The 9541-nt window shown below is 48.7% G+C and overlaps 1 non-coding gene across 1 annotated transcript; it reads right to left on the bottom strand.

Annotated features, from left to right (window-relative positions):
• Positions 1–750: 750 nt before the first annotated feature.
• TRNAC-GCA lies at positions 751–822 on the bottom strand. The gene has a single exon. It is a non-coding gene; the product is annotated as a tRNA-Cys (tRNA).
• Between the last annotated feature and the right edge of the window lie 8719 nt (positions 823–9541).

Consider the following 9541-nt stretch of genomic DNA (forward strand, 5'->3'; position numbering starts at 1 on the left):
CCAGAGAAGTGAAGTGACTTGCCCACAGTCACACAGCTGACAAGTGGCGGAGCCGGGATTCGAACCCATGACCTCTGACTCCCAAACCCATGCTCTTTCCACTGAGCCACGCTGCTTATATAAAATGGAGATTAAAAGTCTGTCTTCCCTCCTCCGAAGGAACTGGGACTGTGTCTAATTCCCATCTGCGTATTCTCTCCCAGTGCTCGGTACAGCGCTTTGCACACAGTAAGTGCTTAACCTTGTCTTATGCTGTTGAGTCATTTCCGACCCACAGCGACACCACGGACGCATCTCTCCCAGATGTCCCGCTCTCCATCTGCAATCGTTCCGGTAGTGGATCCACAGGGTTTTCTCGGTCAAAATCCAGAAGAGGTTTTTTCCATCGCCTCCTTCCACGCAGTCAACTGAGTCTCTGCCCCCGACTCTCTCCCGTGCCTCTGCTGTCCAGCACAAGTGCCTAATAAATACAATTAATAATTATGGCATGTAAGTGCTTACTGTGTGCCAGGCGCTCTACTAAGCCCCGGGGAGGGTCCGAGCAAAGCGGGTTGCACACAGTCCCTGGCCCACGTGGGGTTCACAGTCTCAATTCCCATTTGACAGATGAGGTAACTGAGGCCCGGAGAAGTGAAGTGACTTGCCCAAGGTCACGCAGCAGACAAACGGTGAAGCTGGGTTTTAGAACCTGCGACCTTCTGACTCCCAGGCCCCAGCCGCGAGGCCATGCCGCTTCTTTAAAGGTCAAACAGGGGGCATCCGGATTTGAACTGGGGACCTTTTGATCTGCAATCAAATGCTCTACCACTGAGATATACCCCCTTACTGCTACTAAAAATAACAGTAATAATTATGGTATTTGTGAAGCGCTTACTATGTGCCGAGCACTGTTCTAAGCGCTGGGGTAATGCAAGGTAATCAGGTTGTCCCACATGGGGCTCGCAGTCTCAATCCCCATTTTACAGATGAGGGAACTGAGGCACAGAGAAGTGAAGTGACCGGCCCAGGGTCACACAGCAGACAAGTGGCGGAGCCGGGATTAGAATCCGTGACCTCTGACTCCCAAGCCCGGGTTCTTGCCACTAGGCCATGCTGCTTAAACCTTGTTGAAGGCCCACCTCCTCCAAGAGGCCTTCCCAGACTAAGCCCTCCTTTCCTCTTCTCCCACTCCCTTCTTCGTCACCCTGACTCGCTCCCTTTATTCCTCCCCTCTCCCTGCCCCACACCACTTAGGTACGTATCTGTCATTTATTTATTTCTATTAATGTCTTTCTCCGCCTCTGGACTGTAAGCTGATTGTTGGTATGCAAGTGTGTCTGTTTATTCTTATATCGTACTTTCCTAAGCGCTCAGTACAGTGCTCTGCATACGTTAAGCACTCAGCAAGTACGACTGACTGACTACAGCGTGGCTCAGGGGAAAGAGCCCGGGCTTGGGAGTCAGAGGTCATGGGTTCTAATCCCGGGTCTACCACCTGGCAGCTGTGTGACTTTGGGCAAGTCACTTAAGCAGCGTGGCTCAGTGGAAAGAGCACGGGCTTTGGAGTCAGGGGTCATGAGTTCGAATCCCAGCTCTGCCACTGGACAGCTGTGTGACTGTGGGCAAGTCATTTAACTTCTCGGTGCCTCAGTTCCCTCATCTGTAAAATGGGGATTAAGACTGTGAGCCCCAAGTGGGACAACCTGATTCCTCTGTGTCTACCCCAGCGCTTAGAACAGTGCTCTGCACATAGTAAGCGCTTAACAAATACCAACGTTATTACATTATTTCTTAACTTCTTGGTGCCTCAGTGATCTCATCTGTAAAATAGGGATTAAGACTGTGAGCCTCACGTGGGACACCCTGATTACCCTGTATCTCCCCCAGCGCTTAGAACAGTGCTCTGCACATAGTAAGCGCTCAATAAATGCTATTGAATGAACAAGATTGAGGTACAACGAGTAGGTTGGTGTTAGAAGAGTACGGTGGGCAGCTTCACAGTCTTCTAGGCTGTGAGCCCGTCCTTGGGCAGGGATTGTCTCTCTCTGATGCTCGATTGTCCATTCTGAGCGTTTAGTACAGTGCTCTGCACACAGTAAGCGCTCAATAAATACGATGGAATGAATCGACGGAGCTGCTTGTAGTTCCAGATACGACCAGCAGATGGCGGTGCTATGTGGTCCCGTGTAGGGGGGGGGGCTCGGTCACTCAATGCTATTTATTGAGCGCTTACTGTGTGCACAACACTCTGCTAATAAGAACGATGCTTTTTGTTAAGCACCTGCTATGGGCCAAGCACTGTTCTAAGCACTGGGGTAGATGCAAGCTAATGAGGGGGTCCCACGTTCATCCCCATTGTGCAGATGAGGTCACTGAGGCCCAGGGCAGTGAAGCGACTTGGCCAAAATCACACAGCTGACGAGTGGCGGGGTCGGGAGTGTTCATTTGTATATATAATTTCTTACCCTATTTACTTTCTTAATTCATTCAATAGTATTTATTGAGCGCTTACTATGTGCAGGGCACTGTACTAAGCGCTTGGAATGAACAAGTCGGCAACGGCTAGAGACAGTCCCTGCCGTTTGACGGGCTTACAGTCTAATCGTGGTATCTGTTAAGCGCTTACTATGTGCAGAGCACTGTTCTAAGCGCTGGGGGAGATACAGGGTAATCAGGGGGTCCCACGTGAGGCTCACAGTTGATCCCCATTTTACAGACGAGGCAACTGAGGCACAGAGACGTTAAGTGACTTGCCCACAGTCACACAGCTGACAAGTGGCAGAGCCGGGAGTCGAACCCATGACCTCGGACTCTGAAGCCCAGGCTCTTTCCACTGAGCCACGCTGCTTCCCTGAGGTGTACATCCCCTTGATTCTGTTTATCATGATGATGTTGTTTTCGTTTTGTTCTGGTTTGCTCTGCCGTCTGTCTCCCCCGTTTAGACTGTGAGCCCGTCATTGAGCAGGGATGGTCTCTATCTGTGGCCCAATTGTCCATTCCAAGCGCTTAGTACGGTGCTCTGCACATAGCAAGCGCTCAATAAATACAATTGAATTGGAACTCACGACCTGTGACTCCTAGGCCCGTGGTCTTTCGGTAGGCTACTAAGCGCCTGGGAGGCTACAGTCTAAAAATCTAACAGACACATTACCTTCCCGCAACGAGCTTACAGTCTAGAGTGGGAGACAGACATTACTATCAAAAAATAAAATGACAGATATGGACATAAGTGCTGTGGGGTGGGGAAGGGGGATGAGTAAAGGGAGGGAGTCAGGCAGAAGGGAGTGGGAGATGAGGAAAGGAGGGGTTAGTCAGGAAGGCCCCTTGGAGGAGGTGGGCCTTCAGTAAGGCTAAGGGTCTGGGACGCACAGAACCTAGAGCTGGCTCTGACCCAGGCTGGGGCGATTAAAATAATAATAATAATAATAATGTTGGTATTTGTTAAGCACTTACTGTGTGCAGAGCACTGTTCTAAGCGCTAGGGGAGACACAGGGGTCATCAGGTTGTCATTCATTCATTCATTCAATAGTATTTATTGAGAGCTTACTATGTGCAGAGCACTGTACTAAGCGCTTGGAATGAACAAGTCGGCAACAGATAGAGACAGTCCCTGCCCACTGACGGCCTTACGGTCTGATCGGGGGAGACGGGCAGACGAGAACAATGGCAATAAATGGAGTCAAGGGGAAGAACATCTCATAAAAACAATGGCAACTAAATAGAAGAAGGGTCCCACCTAGGGCTCCCAGTCTTAATCCCCATTTTACAGATGAAGTAACTGAGACCAGAGAAGTGAAGTCACTTGCCTATAGTCACACAGCTGACAAGTGGGAGAGCCAGGATTCGAACCCTTGACCTCTGACTCCCAAGCCCGTGCTCTCTCCACTGAGCCACACTGCTTCTTTAATGGTCCGCTGAGCCACGCTGCTTCTCTAATGGTATCTATTTAGCGCTTTCTATGTGCCCAGCACCGTTCTAAGCGCCGGGGTAGATACAAGGTGATCAGGTTGTTTTACGTGGGGCTCACAATCTTCATCCCCATTTTACAGATGAGGTAACTGAGGCCCAGAGAAGTGAAACGACTTGCCCCAGGTCTCACAGCAGACATGTGGCAGAGTCGGGATTAGAACCCAGGTCCTTCAGATTCCCAGGCCCACGCTCTGGCCACTCGGCCCCACAGGCGCACAGGCAGAGGCCCACTGGGAAAGAAAACTTCAGCAACTCTGCATTGCGTTCAAAAGGGTATGTCGGAGACAAGTTTATCACTAGTAGCACGTCTTCTAGTATGAGGAGGGAGTGGTGGAAGAGTTTCTTTAGCTAGAGGCAGCGTGGCTCAGTGGAAAGAGCCTGGGCTTGGGAGTCAGAGATCGTGGATTCAAATCCCACCCCCCGCCACTTGTCAGCTGTGTGACTCTGGGCAAGTCACTTCGCTTTTCCACGCCTTAGTTACCTCATCTGGAAAATGGGGATTAAGACTGTGAGCTCCATGTGGGGCCACCTGATGACCTTGTATCCCTCCCTCCTAGCGCTTAGGACAGTGCTTGGCACATAGTAAGTGCTTAACAGATGCTATTATTAATTAATTAGTCAAGGCCCGCTTAACTTCAAGCAATACAGAGTTTCTTTTTAGACAGTTGGTTCAGCATCCTAGTCCAACATGTGATCGGAAGAGCACGGACCTTAATACAAACAGCAGTAAATTCTATCTGGGGTGATTATTAGGCTCTGCCTGGTTTTCTCCATTATAAGGATCTGGTGGGCAAACATTACTGATCAGCAGGTTAGGAATCCCGACCTGGATTCTTCCCCTCTCAAGACCTTGCCAAACCAAACTATCTGATAACAGGTAAACAGGTATCTAGATAGGACACAACAAAGGAGACAGGAAGATAAACGATGTGCCCGAGCTCGAGTAAATGGCCACTCGGCCAGACAAAGTGGAGTCTAAAGGTCCATCACAGCTCCTACGGACTCTAGTCACGGGAATTAATCTCCTTCACTTTAACAAGGTGGTTAGGAGACAATCAAAAAGGCCTAGAAACGAAACAGCTCAGAGGGAATGATTAGAGGAGAGGGGACTAATGCAAGGCCTAGACCCCTCTGCTTTCACTCTACAGTGAGCTTCCATTCCATGCATTCATTCAATTGTATTTATTGAGCGCTTACTGTGTGCAGAGCACAGTTCTAAGAGCTTGGAAAGAACAATTCAGCAATAAAGGGAGACAATAATAATGTTTGTATCTGTTAACCGCTTACTATGTTCTAAGCGCTGGGGTAGATGATACAAGGAAATCAGGTGGTCCCACATGAGGCTCAGTTAATCCCCATTTTACGGATGAGGTCACTGAGACACAGAGAAGTGAAGTGACTTGCCCACAGTCACACAACTGACAAGTGGCAGATCTGGGATTCGAACCCATGACCTCTGACAATCCCTGCCCACACCCGGTTTACGGTTTAGAAGTGGGGAGACAGACATCAACACAAGGAGATAGGCATCAATATAAATAAATAGAATTATAGATCTATGCACATCAAAACAAGAGATTGCTGTCTAAAGTCTCATGTGAAGATTGCCCCCTTGCAAAACTCCATGTTAAGGAAAAAAAGGGGTCTTCCTTAATTGTAAGCTCTTCAGTGTTCCTGGACTGTAAGCCTGCTGTGGGCAGGGAATGCATCTGTTTACTGTTTTTATTACTGATACTGTTATTATTTACCGTCATTATTATATCTTTTATTACTATACTGTTTTACTGTTCACTGTTATTCACTATTATTATTTACTGTTATTATTCCACTCCTCCGACTTCCAAGCCCATGCTCTTTCCACTAAGCCACGCTGTTTCTCTATTCCCCCACGATTATTGTTATTTATGATTATTATTTACTGTTATTATTGTTTACTGTTATTATAGATTACGGTTATTGTTTTACTGTTATTATTTAGTGCTATTATTATGCTGTTAATTACTGTTATTATAGCTTACTGTTACTGTTTTACTGGTATTATTTACTGGTTTTATTATACTGTTATTTACTGTTATTATTATACTGTTATCAGAGAAGCAGCGTGGCTCAGTGGAAAGAGATTTAGGAGTCAGAGGTCATGGGTTCTAATCCCCGCTCCGCCACCTGTCAGCTGTGTGACTTTGGGCAAGTCACTTGACTCCTCGGTGCCTCAGTTCCCTCATCTGGAAAATGGGGATGAAGACTGTGAGCCCCAGGCGGGACAACCTGATTACCCTGTATCTACCCCAGTGCTTTGAACATTACTAGAACACCTAGAAAGCGCTTAACAAATACCAACGTTATTATTATTATTATAGTCTCCCAATCGCTAAATACAGTGCTCTGCACGTAGTAAGTGCTCAGTAAATACGCTTAACTGACTGGACACTTAACCGATACCACTTCTCTTATCATTATTATCGTTAAAAGGCCACTGGAGAGGTCTTCCTGGGGTCCGGCCAGGGTTTTCTTCCTCTCCTTATTTGGAGAATCCACCACCTCTTGGCCGCTGGGTCAGCGATGGGGTCGTGGCCTCTTGCCGCCCCCCCCCCCCCGTCGCCCCCGACCCTTCCAGCTGAGGCTCGGCCGCCAGACACCCAGGTGGCCACTTGAGTGTGGGTCTCCCGGGCGTCCCTGAAGTCGTTGGACCAGCTCAGCCATCCCGTCCTGGAGGTCTTGGAGTCCTGATGAAGCCCAGGCCGGGTCCTCCAACCCTCTCCCCTTAACGTCAAAAAGATTGATTGAACACCTACTGGGGGCAGAGCACTTTACTGAAAACCTAATAACAATAATAGTGGTATTTGTTAAGCACTTACTATATGCAAAGCACTGTTCTAAGTGCTGGGAGGCTACAAGGTGAACGGGTGGTCCCATGTGGGGCTCACAGTCTTCATCCCCATTTTCCAGATGAGGAAACTGGGGCCCTGAGAATAATAATAATGATGGCATTTGTTAAACACTTACTATGTGCAAAGCACTGTTCTAAGCGCTGGGGAGGATGCGAGGTGATCAGGTTGTTCCACGTGGGGCTCACAGTCTTCATGCCCATTTTACGGATGAGGTAACTGGGGCACAGAGAAGTTAAGTGACTTGCCCAAAGTCACACAGCTGACAAGCGGCAGAGCGGGGATTTGAACCCAAAACCTCTGACTCCCAAGCCCGGGCTCTTTCCACTGAGCCACGCTGTTAAGTGACTTGCCCAAAGTCACCCAGCTGCCTATCGGTAGAGCCGGGATTAGAACACGACCTCTGATTCCCAAGCCCGGGCTCTTTCCACTGAGCCACGCTGCATACTGTGACGAGCACTGTACTGAGGAGCTACTGAGTACAGAGCGCTGTACTGAGTACCTACATTCATTCAATCGTATTTATTGAGCGTTTACCGAGCGCAGAGCACTGTACTAGACTCTTGGAAAGTACAATTCAGCAACAGAGACAGTCCCTACCCAACAACGGGCTCACAGTCTAGAAGACGGGGAGACAGACAACAAAACAGAACAAGTAGACAGGCATCAATAGCATCGATATAAATAGAATTATAGATACGTACACAGCATTAATAAAATACACAGAATAATAAATATGTACATATCTACACAAGTGCTGTGGGGCGGGGAGGGGATAGAGCAGAGGGAGGGAGTAGTGGGAATGGGGAGGGGGAGCAGAGGGGAAGCTCAGTGTGGGAAGGCCTCTTGGAGGAGGTGAGCTTTAAGTAGGGATTTGAAGAGGGGAAGAGAATGAGTTTGGCGGAGGTGAGGAGGGAGGGCGTTCCGGGACCGCGGGAGGACGTGACCCGGGGGTCGACGGCGGGACAGGCGAGACCGAGGGACGGCGAGGAGGTGGGCGGCGGAGGAGCGGAGCGTGCGGGGTGGGCGGTGGAAAGAGAGAAGGGAGGAGAGGTAGGAAGGGGCGAGGTGAGGGAGAGCCTCGAAGCCTAGAGTGAGGAGTTTCTTCTGAGCGCAGAGGACTCTATGGAGCACCTACTAACGGAAGCACTGTTCTAAGCTCTGCCGGGGATAGAAGTATAGAGGGTTGCACACAGTCCCTGTCCCACATGGAGCTCACGATCTTAATCCCCACTTTACAGCTGAGATAACTGAGGCACAGAGAAGTGAAGTGACTTCCCCAGGGTCACACGGCAGGTAAGTGGCAGAGCCAGAATTAGAACCCAGGTCTTTCCGACTCCCAGGCCCGTTGCTCTACCCGCTAGGTCTCTTTGTATTGGGCACATATTTGGTACAGAGAACTGGATCAGTACTTGGAAAAAACTAGAAATCGAAGACGCGGTCCCTTCCCCCGAGGATTTTGTGGTCTAAAGGAAGAGACGAAACAGATGAAAAGACACACAGAGAAGCAGCGTGGCCTAGTGGAAAGAGCATGGGCCTGGAAGTCAAAGGACCTGGATTCTAATCCCGGCCCCGCCAATTGCTTGCTGTGTGACCTTGGGCAAGTCACTTAACATCTCCGGGCCTCAGTCTCCTCAGCTGTAAAATGGGGAATAAATACCTGTTCTCCCACCTACTTAATAATAATAATAATAATAATAATGTTGGTATTTGTTAAGCGCGTACTATGTTCATTCATTCAATAGCATTTATTGAGCGCTTACTATGTGCAGAACACTGTACTAAGCGCTTGGAATGTACAATTCGGCAACAGTTAGAGATAATCCCTGTCCAGTGACGGGCTCACAGTCTAATGCCAAGCACTGTTCTAAGCGCTGGGGTAGATACAAAGTAATCAGGTTGCCCCACGTGGGGCTCACAGTCTTCATCCCCATTTGACAGATGAGGTAACTGAGGCACAGAGAAGTTAAGTGACTTGCCCAAAGTCACCCAGCTGACAAGTGGCGGAACCGGGATTCATTTATTCGTTCATTCAATAGTATTTATTGAGCGCTTACTATGTGCAGAGCACTGTACTGAGCACTTGGAATGGACAATTCGGCAACACTTGTAGCTACCCCAGAGCCAAGAACAATATTTGACACAGAGTAAGCACTTAAGAAATACCATAAACAGGATGAATTGCCAAATACATAGCCGGTAAAATAAGTGAGACAAATGATGATGATAAGTAAGGAGGTCAAGAAGAAATCATTAAACAGACGGAGGCAGGAGCGTTGAGATGGCGGAGGAGTGGCCTGACCAGGAAGATGGGAGGATTGGGAGGGGTTAATCAGGGAATGCATTCATTCAATCGTATTTATTGAGCGCTTACCATGTGCAGAGCACTGTACTAAGCACTTGAAATGGACAATTCGGCAACAACCCCTGCCCAGTGACGGGCTCACAGTCTAATGCGGGGAGACGGGCAGACAAAAACAAGACAACATGATCACGATAAATAGAATCAAGGGGACGCACACCTCATTAACAAAATAAATAGGGTAATAAAGGGAATACCTCCTGGGGGAGGTGACTTGTGACGAGGCTTTGGAAGGGGAAGAGCTAAGGAATCTCCTCCATCTCAGATGAGCTGCACTACTTAGAAGGAGAGGTGTTTGGGGGCAGGCCAACATCAGGAGGAACTGGGCTGGTGTAACATTTTCCA

Source organism: Ornithorhynchus anatinus, chromosome 2 (genome assembly GCF_004115215.2).
Source record: "Ornithorhynchus anatinus isolate Pmale09 chromosome 2, mOrnAna1.pri.v4, whole genome shotgun sequence".
Lineage (NCBI taxonomy): Eukaryota > Metazoa > Chordata > Mammalia > Monotremata > Ornithorhynchidae > Ornithorhynchus > Ornithorhynchus anatinus.